The sequence below is a fragment of the Spodoptera frugiperda genome, chromosome 3 (genome assembly GCF_023101765.2).
Source record: "Spodoptera frugiperda isolate SF20-4 chromosome 3, AGI-APGP_CSIRO_Sfru_2.0, whole genome shotgun sequence".
NCBI lineage: Eukaryota > Metazoa > Arthropoda > Insecta > Lepidoptera > Noctuidae > Spodoptera > Spodoptera frugiperda.
In genome coordinates, this window is record NC_064214.1 from 978,255 (window position 1) to 990,597 (window position 12,343).

General features: G+C 31.2%; 1 protein-coding gene across 13 annotated transcripts in view; it reads right to left on the reverse strand.

Moving 5' to 3' along the window:
- Positions 1-12,343, reverse strand: part of LOC118282010 (small conductance calcium-activated potassium channel protein) — a 339,202-nt gene that overhangs the window by 187,076 nt on the left and 139,783 nt on the right. For all 13 annotated transcript variants that reach the window (XM_050707802.1, XM_050707813.1, XM_050707812.1 and 10 more), the window contains exon 2: positions 11,582-11,627. The gene's annotated coding sequence lies outside the window, so the exon portion shown is untranslated. The remainder of the gene's footprint in view (positions 1-11,581; positions 11,628-12,343) is intronic.

The window sequence follows — 12,343 nt, forward strand, 5'->3', positions numbered from 1 at the left end:
GATTGTCGTTCTTAACAATATATTTACATTACCATCTTATCTTATTGACGAGGTTCGTCTTATTTCTTAATAGTAGGTACTACATAAATAGGTACTTACGAGAAATTATATGGTCCCGTTATTATTTTGTGTACTTAAAATATTGGTTGCGTCTACTATTAACATACAAAACACAGTAACATACTAAAATACTTTATAAATCTATAAAGAAATAGATTTATCCAAATACACCCGTGTCATTGAACTTAAATGCTTCAATTTCTCTAAATAAAGAATCGCTTCCACCGTGTTCATAAAAATAGTCTCATACATAATCGTAATAAGTCACATTAGAGGAAATAAGGACACAAGAGCGCTGTGAACCAATAATTATGAAGACGCGAAAATAATTGGATCACGGAATATTCCCGTCTTATATGCGAACGGTGGAGTACAAAAATAGAAATTGTATGAATCAAAATAAATCGTACGTGGTATTCAATTGTAGCGTTCAATTCCGTTTATATGCACCTATTTTTACTCCAGTTCATAATATCGTAGCCTTTGCTTATTAGTCAAATCATATTTATATAGGTTTATTATAGATGCACTACTCAAGTATGACTTAGCCACTAGTACGAACGTTAACAGTGGACAAAACTCCAAAACTCGGTTTTACTAAAAAAAGCCATAAAATATTTTAACAACTTTTTTTTAAGTGTTAAAACGTGAGTAATCTACGTTTCATCTACGTACATTTCAATAATTATATACTGCAGTGTAAATAAGTTTCATTAAATAATGGATTTTGCCTACGGCTGTCTGAAATTGAGGAAAAAATGATTTCAATTTTGATTTGAAAAATGTTACGATCAAGAGTTTGCAAACAAAAATGAGGATGGAAGATAATTATGATAATAATAGATTGTACAAATACTTGAATTATCCTTATTTGAACATTTTGTTTATCAAATGATGAGGCGATGCTCAATCGAAGTCAGCAAAATTTCTTTCTTATTTTTTATTTCATCATTTATCTTATAAAAGTGTACAATATTGTAGCCTTAATTCTGAACTTGCCAAACTATTATATTTTGTGTTTATATTTGGTATACAAGACTCTTACAGACTCGATACAACCGATGCAGTTACGAGTATAAAATTAACGCCAAAGCAGAAGCTATACATATGTTCTAACATAGAGAAACCTGAAGATATTAAAAATAATATAATAAAACCTACTTAAGACATTAACAAATTAAATAGTTTCCTCTAAAAAGAAATTGATAGTCATACCCGTGTAACTTAACCACTAAAGTCCTTACACAAAACCAACCATCGTAAAACATTTCTATCAAAAATTTAGAAACATGACATGCAAAACTAAAAGAGAATATCTAAAAATGGATATTTACGGCTCATACAACTATGTATATGAAACAGTAAGATGCAGGCGTTTCCAGCGTGAAATACATTTATTATTTAAAATAGGGACGCTCAACCCCTTTTTAGTCCGCTTTACCAATGCTTAGTAAAGAGACCCAATATTTCTTGAAGCTAAGGGAATTCTATCTCGTAATTTAGTGGAGTTTTCACTAAAGTAGAAAGTGAAATCAGTTCGTTTAAGGATAGGTAATGATAAATGATAAATGATAAATGATAAATGATATTTATTTCTGTAAATAGATTATAAAATAACACTTTTACACGTCAATATTTCAAATAGCTAGATGAGGCCGGCGAATGGAATTATCTTGAATGATCGAGTATCGTGAATCGACTTGGATTTTCAGTGCTTTTGACTGAATGGCCTGGTGGGAGTTTGAATGATTAATTAAGATTGGTAATAAAGATTTAGGTATTTGTGAAGTAAAATTAACTTGTATTTTAAGATTGTGTGCTTTATTTTTGGTACTTTTCTGTTTACTAAAGTTTTCTTTTAGATAGGGAAAAGTGTCTCAATTCAAACATAATTCATAGCAAGGAAAGAGATCAAATAGATTATCTCAATTATTTGAAAGCTAAATTGGGATACACTTTTTTATGGAATAGGTGGCAAACGAGCAATCTTGTCACCTGATGGTAAGCGATCAGCGCCGTCAATGGACACCCACACCACCAAAGGAGTCATAGGTGCGTTGTCAGCCATTTGAAAAGGAGTATACTCTTTTCTCGAAGGTGAAGGTCGTATCGGTTCGAAAATACTTACATACATTTCTGTGACAGACTTGCCAGATTTCTAGAAAATCTGTTCCTTTTTTATGGGTGTAGGTATTTTGTTTAAATAAAAAAAGAAAGCCCTTTTACTTCCCGTTCCTCTGAGAAATGCGGGTCGTAATCCATCACGTAGGCCCAGTGCGGATTGATAGATGTCACATGCTTTCGAGATTTTTTTTTCTAAAATATTCTGATTTGCTTTAGATAGGTGTTATTTATTTGACTGTTTGGTAGTAGAATCTTTGAATTATATCATATAATAGCATATCGATGGCGAAGTACCAATACCTTCTAACTGTATTTTTTTCGAAATTAATCGAAATAGTAACTAATATATGAAAACCCAGGAAATGAAACCTTTTTTCAATTGGTGTAACATTTGGACTTTTATCAGTTAGGAGGTATTGGTACTTCGCCTTCGATGTAAGTAATATAACAGTGGACCGAGGAAATAGAAAAATCAATGTCAGTGTCCATTCCACACATTGGGTTTTCTATTCTCTCGGACAACTAGCGCTGCAAAGCCACTTGGCTTTTAACACCGACCAGGTGGTTAACAAAATCAACATTATCATACATATTTTAAAAGAAAATAATAAAATAAACTAAAAAACCCACACATTTAAATTAATTAAATAACACAATAATTTACGACAAACGTCTTAAATCAAAGAGAACAAATGGTACGTCTCGATGTTTTGTTTGAAACAGGATTTCAGTAACAATAAAGTTTTAATACGTAAACAAACTACTTGGCATTATGTTTATAGCCAACAATGATGTAAATTAGGAAGGAGTTAGCACCGCCGTTGATTCTTACTTTGATTCCAATGTTTCGTTTCATGGAATAAGACGTTTGGACGTTGATTAAGAATTAGAAAATGGTTTGTTTTAGATGGATGACAGACAGTTAAATTTTTCAATGCTGTTATGGTCTATGTTATGGGAAATACTATTTTGAACTGAAAAATAGATTAATAGAATAGAAATCGATGCATGGTATCGTGGTTTAGATTTGTGGTTCATATAACTTATTGAAATAACAAATAACGACCAATTTTCTAACTTTAGATACTATGATGTTAACTACACAAAATTCCGACAAATCCTTTAGTGTTTTCATTTACCCCTTCCTCCAAAATCGGCAACATACATCAACTTTCATTGGTGCTGCTAACATACGCATATAGCTGATCACTTACCATCAGGTGCCACGTTAGCTTTTTGACCCGTATCCCATAAAAAAACATATTCGGTAGTTATATTTGGGACATTCCCTCCAATTACTAAGTGAATACGGCATAAAATTCGATACATAATATAATGTGCCTATATGTACATAGATATAGATTATAGTTACTATAATAGGGTAAAGTCATAATGAATATTGCTATTCGTGGGATTTTTAAGGTGACACTATAACATAATGCAAAGGTAAAGTCAGGTTAGGTTAGATAATTTATTATTAAGGTTTTTGACTCATTGTCTATATTTTTCGGTAATTCCATGAATATACATAATATACATAATATAATATATGTGTGTTGAATAGAATATTCAATTAATTACTTATTTCGTTAAAATAGTTGTTTATTGTATCGAGTATTACTGTTTATATTTATCTTGACGATAATTCATAATATTAAGTTTATTCTAGAAACTAGTTAATTAAATTCTAATCTACTTAGACTTATTGGATAACGATACCTTTATTTGTTAGAAATCTAATCAAAACACAATTTGTAAACTAATTACTGCGTAACATAATATTACTTACTCACGTAACGTAACTAATTAATTTTAGATATTTAATACCAAAGTATTTAATGATTATTTGATTTACTGACTAACTTTATTTTCATCTCTGATTAATTTCAAAGTTGTCTTCTACTTTATTGTATACTTGTAAGTACTTTTTAGATAGAAATAATAATCATGAACTGATGTGCCCACTAAAACCTCCTCAAACTGCTGCTTCTATAAGCCAGGATTAGATAGGAGATACAACCATGAAAATCAAAGGAGCAAAGAAGTCCGGAGCACCCCTTATAAGCATTTGCATATAATATTTAAAATATTTTCTTAAAGCCAGCGAATAGATAAGTTTAAGAGCAAACCCACCATGAAATTTTATAGAAGTTATTAAAACTTTGACCTTTTCTATAATATATATATATATATATAAATATATTTTAATATAATAATGATATGAAATCTCTCTCACCTTCCGTAATTAGAACATTTGAGTTGAATCTATTTTTACATTTTGCCCTTAACTTTCTTATTGATCTACTCCACTCAGTTGAGTGTTCTAGAAAGTTCTATAATAAGTGAACTTTTCAACTGAATTAGTTAGCGAATTAATGATTCATTGAACACTCGAGTGAGTTTATTTTGAAGTGGATTTCAATATTCTTTAATGTCATGCTCATTCATTCCGTAAATGGATAAGTAGGATTTATTCGTAGATTTTATATGTATTTTCCTTTAAAAACTTCATAGGTTTTTCATATAAGCTATTGCGCTGAAATCAATTTCAACCCGAACAACAACTAGACTAGACCGATATTTTACGATCGAGTTATTGTATTAATGACTTCTATTTTGACAACTTGAAATATAAGTAATTGACATATTACAGGCACAACGCCAATATCCCTTGTTATTAAAAGAGTTGTTAAGAAAAGCCACAGAGTTTGAGTCACAGAGGGACTCTTTAGTAACCTACTGCTGTGGGGCATCGCCGCGTCTGCGCACTCTGCTCATAATGAAGAGTCCCTCTGAGACACGAAACTAGTAGAGCTTCTCCCAATATATTTACGTGAATAAACTGTTATTTTTAGTTAATTTAGTATGTGTCACGATAATTGCTATACAAATATATTCACTGTTATTTATATTCCAAAATACGTGAACAGAGATTATAAGTGCTTTTAAATAATAAATGAGGGTCTAAAAGAAGCCAAATATTCCTAATCGTGACTACTAAAATAATTTCAATAAAATCCTAAGTTAATTCCGAACTTAGAATGAAACTCGTAATTCCATTGTCAAGTTCTTAGAATTTAAGAGAATTAAGTTAAAGTTTTAGTTCCATTTGTTGGCTTTTATAATTCAGTATTTTCTTTACGTTTTATGTTTTCTAAGAGAAAGGTTCGTACTAAATGTTTATTCACGTCACATTACTTTATTTTTTTTCTTTTATCAACCTTGATCGTTTCGCTGCACGACAAAGGGATTCTCCTTTGTCTATTAAGATTTCACCTCTTTGTTATAGCAGTATTAACATAAATAGTACAACTAATATTTTAAAATGTCAAGTGCATTAAAAAATTGGTTACTTTGTAAAAAGATAAAAGTTAACAATATCAATAAATAACCTTAAAATTAAATTATTAAAATTATTTGTCCATCACCTACTTTTTACCACCCTGTTCCTACTCCTGCTTTTAGAGCCGGAGTACCGCCATTCCGTTAGGTCTTTTGCAGCTCCGTATTAGGCATCAGACGTTCGACTGAAAAGTTCATCATCATCAGTCTTTCTTCGTCTATTGCTATCAATTAACTCTACAAACAAATGTAATATCCATAATATACTGTTTCAAATTGAAATCTTTGAAGTTGGACAATAGAACAGATGTGTACCAAATAGTATTTTTCTTTATGCAACACTAACACGTCAGGAGCTATTGAATCCACTGACGTCGCATAATATACAGAAATACATTTCTATTCAAGGCAGGAGATTACCCTGTCACAACCTTGCAGGAAAGACTTCCTATTTCTTAGTCCATCCGTGGAGAGCAGAATTGCATCCGTGTGGGTAATAATAACATACAATATGGAACAACATTATGTTTTTTTTATCTCTTTAAGTTTTGTTTATCTACTTATCGTTAACTCATTTTTGTTTACGTTTGATTGTAAATAAAAACGAGTTAGTTGTTACCGGTTTATTTCAGCTAAACGGACAAAGTGACACTTAGCAACAATCTTTTTAAGAAGAATGCTAAAAGGACGCCTTGGTAACAACTTGCTGACTTCAAATATTTTAGCTTCAACATAAGTAATTCTTACTTTGAGCCATTATGACATAATGGTAGCATGACAAATTTTTTTGTCAAAAGGCGGTATTCGTGTGATACCTATTTATTTTTTACGTGAAAATATTTGGGAGTTAGATTTCCTTTTTGGTGTAGAGGCCAAAAGTAATGACTTCTGTACACAAAACATTTTAATACTTCCTGGTTTATCGCATTGACAGTAGCAAATGCACCAAAACGTTAGACTAATCGGATAGTGGTGAAGTGTACGTGCTACCGCGAACTGCTAAGCTTAAAACTAAATTTAATCTAATTCTGACAATATAAATGTTACATTATATTAAAATTTAGTCGGGTAGGAAAAAATACAAGAGAAAAATCCACTTAGCACTAAAATTTGATTTACCTAGTCGTGTCTCTGTCTAATGCTTCCGTGCAATAGGTAGCATAAATACCAATACATTCATTTATTTTTCCTATGTGATCAATCTCTTTAGCCCATTAATACTCTTTTTTGTGTACCATTAGTACCTTTTACTTATTTTTTGTTCTGCTTCATCTTACTCTTATTGCTGGATTACTTTTCCTATAACAAGTTTTTCTATAAAAATATTATATACAATATCTGCATATACATAACAATTTACCTTAATTTAGTTGTACTGGCCTTTGAGTTTAGACATAAAGAAATAAATAACAATAGCAATTAATATAGTTTTCGGCTTATTATCAAACAATCCTAGAAACAATGGTTCAAGGCAAAAGGCCTTGACTTTACCTGAAGAGGCCCTTGTTAGGTAGCTAGGTCAAGGGTTTGGTACTGAAAGTACTTGGACACGACCCGTTGAGAGGTTCTCATCGCAACCCTGACTGCTGGTAACTTGGACTAATTAACTAACTTTACATTTATTAGGTGCTCACTTGAAAACAGTAAGGAGTTTTTGTTGCTTTGGTTCGTTTATGATGGATTTAATTCCAAATCTATATAAATAAGTAGAATTTTCATTTTTGTGCGTTGTGTGTTATTGAACTCTCGTTATCCTTTGGTATATAAGACAACAATAGAAAGTGCATTGTGTCTCGCGAGGATCTGCGTTCCGGCACACAATGGGTTAATAGCAGAAACTGATTAAGTCATTAATTATTATTAACCAATGATATTGCTAACAATACATTTCGGAAACGTCAATCACTATCGTCTTGTGGCTGCGTAATTGCTTACTCAAAATGTTTAAATGTCACTCAAGTTTTCTCACGAACAAAGCGGAGTTATTTTTATCTGGATTTTATATTAAAATGCCCCTTTTATTCTTTATACAATTGAGTAGTTAATTACCGTATTCAATGGTCAACACAATTTAAGCTTAATTTTGAAAAAAATATATATTAAACTGATTCCAAAAACAAACATCGTTTGTTGTGTAAAAAACAAATGTGTTTATGACGCAAATTCTCTTGTATGGCACCCATAAAAAGACTAGGGGCACGAAGAAAAAATATAAGACAATAAATCTTCACAATGAGCTGTAGGTGCTCAAGAAACAGTAAATAAAACAAGTGCTGTAGTATTTCACCCTAAAACACAGAACCAGAAGGAATTGGTATTTTTATACATACATTTTTGATGATGGCACGTTTTGAAGAAAAGAGTGTTTTAAAGCATTTATTTCAATATTTAACATTAAGTTAATTCTTGTCCTTAGTTTAGTATTTATTAAAACTACTATTATGATTTATATGAAGTAAATGAGAGTTGTATGTATATCTTTTCCCCTACTCGTTTCACGGGTGTTATAAGAACTAACTTAGGGACTTAATACCTAAACATTTGACAGAGTCTATGACTTTAAATATTTTAAACTGTGATGTCCTGCCTACCAAGCTTGGCAATTATGGCAATCATGAGATTGTTTCACGTTCATTACAATCACATTTTTGTAATCCAATGCCAGAGATGAGCCTCTTCCATTGGTCTTAAATATTACGTAAATTAAAAATAGGGTCAATGTGGAAAACGATTATCTAAAAATATTTTGTACCATCCCCATCTAGAATAAAAGAAATACTTTCGTAAATGTAACTGGCTAAGTGATCCGTGTAGACATTTCTCGATGCTATTAGATCTAGATTTTATCTTTTGTGATAGTAGTAAAAGAAAACACAACGTGTAACTTAAATAATCAAAGTTCTAAAGAAAAACCACGACTTTCTGACTAAAATCTTCGAAAATATTACTCTTTGTCACTGTATTTATTTTGAAACATATAAAATGGGTCATATCATTTTTGCAGTCATGAATTTTTCACTATGAATCAAACAGATATGTAAGATAGCAGTAGTACGTAAGTAGTACATTTGGGCGGAGGAGAAATCCGATTAAACAAAAGCAATCTCTCTTGAGTTATAAATGGTGTTACCAGCCCAATTCAATACAATAATAATCTGATTATCCGTCTGATTAAATGGACCTGTACCTAAAATATACTCAATAAAAACTATAACAAGGTTCATTTTGCTTTACGTTATTTCATCTTTAGTAAAATTAACAACCATTGATGTAGTTGCCACTACTAATTTAGTAATTTATCACTAATAATGTCACAGAATAACCCAACGATTTCCAATTAGACAAATCTATTCAAAGCAAAACAACAGTGAATTCAATTAGCGAACAAACTAATGTTTCAAATTATGTGTTGTGCTGTGCAATGCTAAATTAAATGTAGTTTGGTATTGCAATGAAAGGTTATTAACTTGTGGCTATTGTACTTGCTTTAGTATCTAATGATTTTAAGCACTTTTTGTATAGATGTAAGAAAAGCTCAAATACATTATTTATACCTAAATTAAATTCGAAGATAAAATGAAATGTTTTTTTTCTCACACTTATAAACAACAACGTAACAAATACAAAATCTTTCTTAGTTGCTGTTTCAGAGTCTGACATGGTCCTGCAATGATGTTTTTAGTTTAAAAGCTACCCAACAACATTGTGTAAAAGTAATAAAATAAAGTATCAAGTAAGTAGTAAGGAGTGTGAAAAGATTTTAGTTTTCATTTTCCTTACAATTTGTTGTAGTACAGGTTATTCTATTATGAAGAAGTAATAGGACTAGTTCTTTTTTCTAACTTACTGGAGCATAATTTAGTTAATGACCTTCCTCAAAAATCGGTTATAACAAAACAGACTCCCAACCTATATTTGTAAATTAAAGTCAACAAAATCTACGTCTTCTTCTTATAACATTGACATAATTATGTTATCAGAAGCGACTAAAGGAACAATTTTACTAATGATGGCGTATCATATCAGTCCAGTAACAGAATCTAAGGGATTATGAAAGTTAAAGTTCGAAATACGAGACTCCTTTGGCTAATATATTATGATCCCTTCAACCTTAAGGAAACTATCGGAAACCCTCTATAAATTCATCCCATGTCCGTCACAGTCAGTTAACTCTAAACATTTATCCTGAGGAGATTCAATTGTTTTGATCCCATGATTACTATACTCGTAGCATTGTAACATCAAACTTGTTTTGTATAGAAATTATAAATTAATATTACATATATAATATGTGAAGATGGTGTTTCTTTACTAAGGTTTTTCCACTCTTAGAGTGTTTGTAGATATAAAGATTGTAAAATGCCACTGGATGCTACATCACTTTCAACAATGATATACGTATCTTTAGATTTTTAACTGTGAATGTTTCAACAAAGTATCATACATATTAGTATATGAAATAGTATATTTTTTATGTTAAACAATTTTAATGTTTAGGTATGGTCATCAAGAATAATAGTTTGTACCAAACATCATTACAATCTATCGTCAGGAAGAGAGAGAAATTCAAATTACCAAATTTGACCCAAACAAACAAGCAGGTCAAGCTAAATAAAACCGTTTAAGAAATTATAAACTTAGTTGTTATATTAATAGCATTTTAGGAAAATGAGTTTAAGTTATTCGCCATAAAGTATATTTTTAAGCCTCTTTTCGCTTTGAAGCGTATTGAAATATAAAGGTTAAGTAACATTTTCAATGAAATAATTTATCAACGTCACAGCTCGACATTATAACATAATTTATACGTCTTAATAACTACATTTCACACATGGTACCTTAAATTACAGGCACCGTTAGCAGCTAATTAGTTTCAAAGCAAAATTATTCTTGAAGCCTTACTTTGTAAACTACCTTTCGATGAAGAGTTAATTTTATATGAAACGTCACACCTGTTCGCGTGGTACTAAGTTTGCTAACATTTTGCAAAATATTTCCGTATGAAAATTTCGAATAATGTAACATAAGTAACTCGTTAAATATATATACGTAGCTGCTAAATTAAATTTGAAGCAAACAATGCAAATGTGTTAATTGACTGAGCAAACATTCTCTGGAACTGAAATTAGGAACGTTGAGTTATTTCAAAATTCAACGAAAGTTTATAGTACATGTGTGGGAAACTGGTTAAAGGTTTGTTTTTGAAACAGTTCATGTTCTGCTCGCTAGATTAGCAGTCAATAAACACGTGAACTCTAAGAAAATGTAAATAATAAATCATATCAATTTGATTGTTTCACATCAACAGCCTATAGGTGGCCACTGCGGACCATAGGCCTCTTCTCACATGTAGAAAGTTTGAGCATTAATCACCACGATTCCACAATGCGATTTGATTGCATAGATCTTTCGGATATGATGCGATTGGGATGAATTTGTCGTTAAACTTATCGCATTTTATTTTATTTTATCGCATTTTACATTTTTATTTATTTAAAACCTATTTACAACAAATAAAATCCGTTTTTCATTCAGACTTAAATCCAAAAGCCAAAGCCGAAATGCGTGTATACTGCTTATACTAAACCACCAATAGGACCGCACAGAAACGTATTTACAACAGCTTTGCGGTTGACTGGCACTGTGAAACCGCTCACAAAGCTCTAACTAACCCCTTTAATGCAGAACTAGGCTTAGAACTTACCTAACGATAGGGGATCAATAACTTTACTGAGTTCATAGATTAACATTATCCGTTTAGATTTATAGTGACCTGGTTTAACTTTGTGTTTTGGAAAAAAAAGGTGTAAACTAAACATTATTTTTGTTATAATTTTACACGCCTCCTTCCTCACGTCGCGTGTCAAGCAAATCAAACGTCGATCCTTTGATTCAAAGTTGTCAATCTACCCCATGATTCCGCTTCTTTACAGAAATCAATGCGTTGAGGCCGTTTCTACGTCACACAATAACTTAACTTAAAATAACTACCACAACATAAATGGTAGTCATGAAATTAAATTACAGAAAAAAATACATTTCTGTAGAAGCTCACCGTATTTACTCAACAGCTGCTCACGTCTATCAATTGACTCGCGTTTCTGGAACAAAGAAAAAATATATCAATAAAAAGTGATGGATATCCTAGGATATAATCAAAATGAGTACGGTACGGTACTAGAACTATTACTAAAGAACACAGGCTTTCACTGAAATTGATATAGATATGAAATAAAATAATACAGTAGGTTACTTAGGTTATTGTTCATTTTTGATTCCATTGGTCTATATTATGACAACGTATAGTCTATATTTGTAGATAATCAAAACATAAGCCACCTCTGGACTATGAATCACATCTATATAAGGAGAATTGCCATAATCTCCAGATCCAACAAGTATTGGGTTTAATACCCAGTGTACTGAAAAATACCTAGTTCCCACTAAAATAATTTATAATCATATTTATTTGTGTACAAAACTCTAGTTCTTTCTCTTTTTCTTTAAATTAAACCATATGCATCTCCTTTCAGCTCCTTGTATATTTGTCGACATTAAATGATTTCGCTCAGACTCATACTAGAATACGATAAAACATTCTAAGAATGTTAGCCAACACGACATGTGTGTGAAGACACGTTCCACTAACATTACTTATGTACTACGTATTAAATAATTTATTGCTTTGTCTGGCGATACTGTTCTAGACACGGTCAGTGTCTGTATGAATACCAGCTGACCGAAGTGAAGATCAATATTTTATCAAAAGGATTGTTATGTTTCTTTTTACTAAAACATTGATAGTCAATTCTGACCC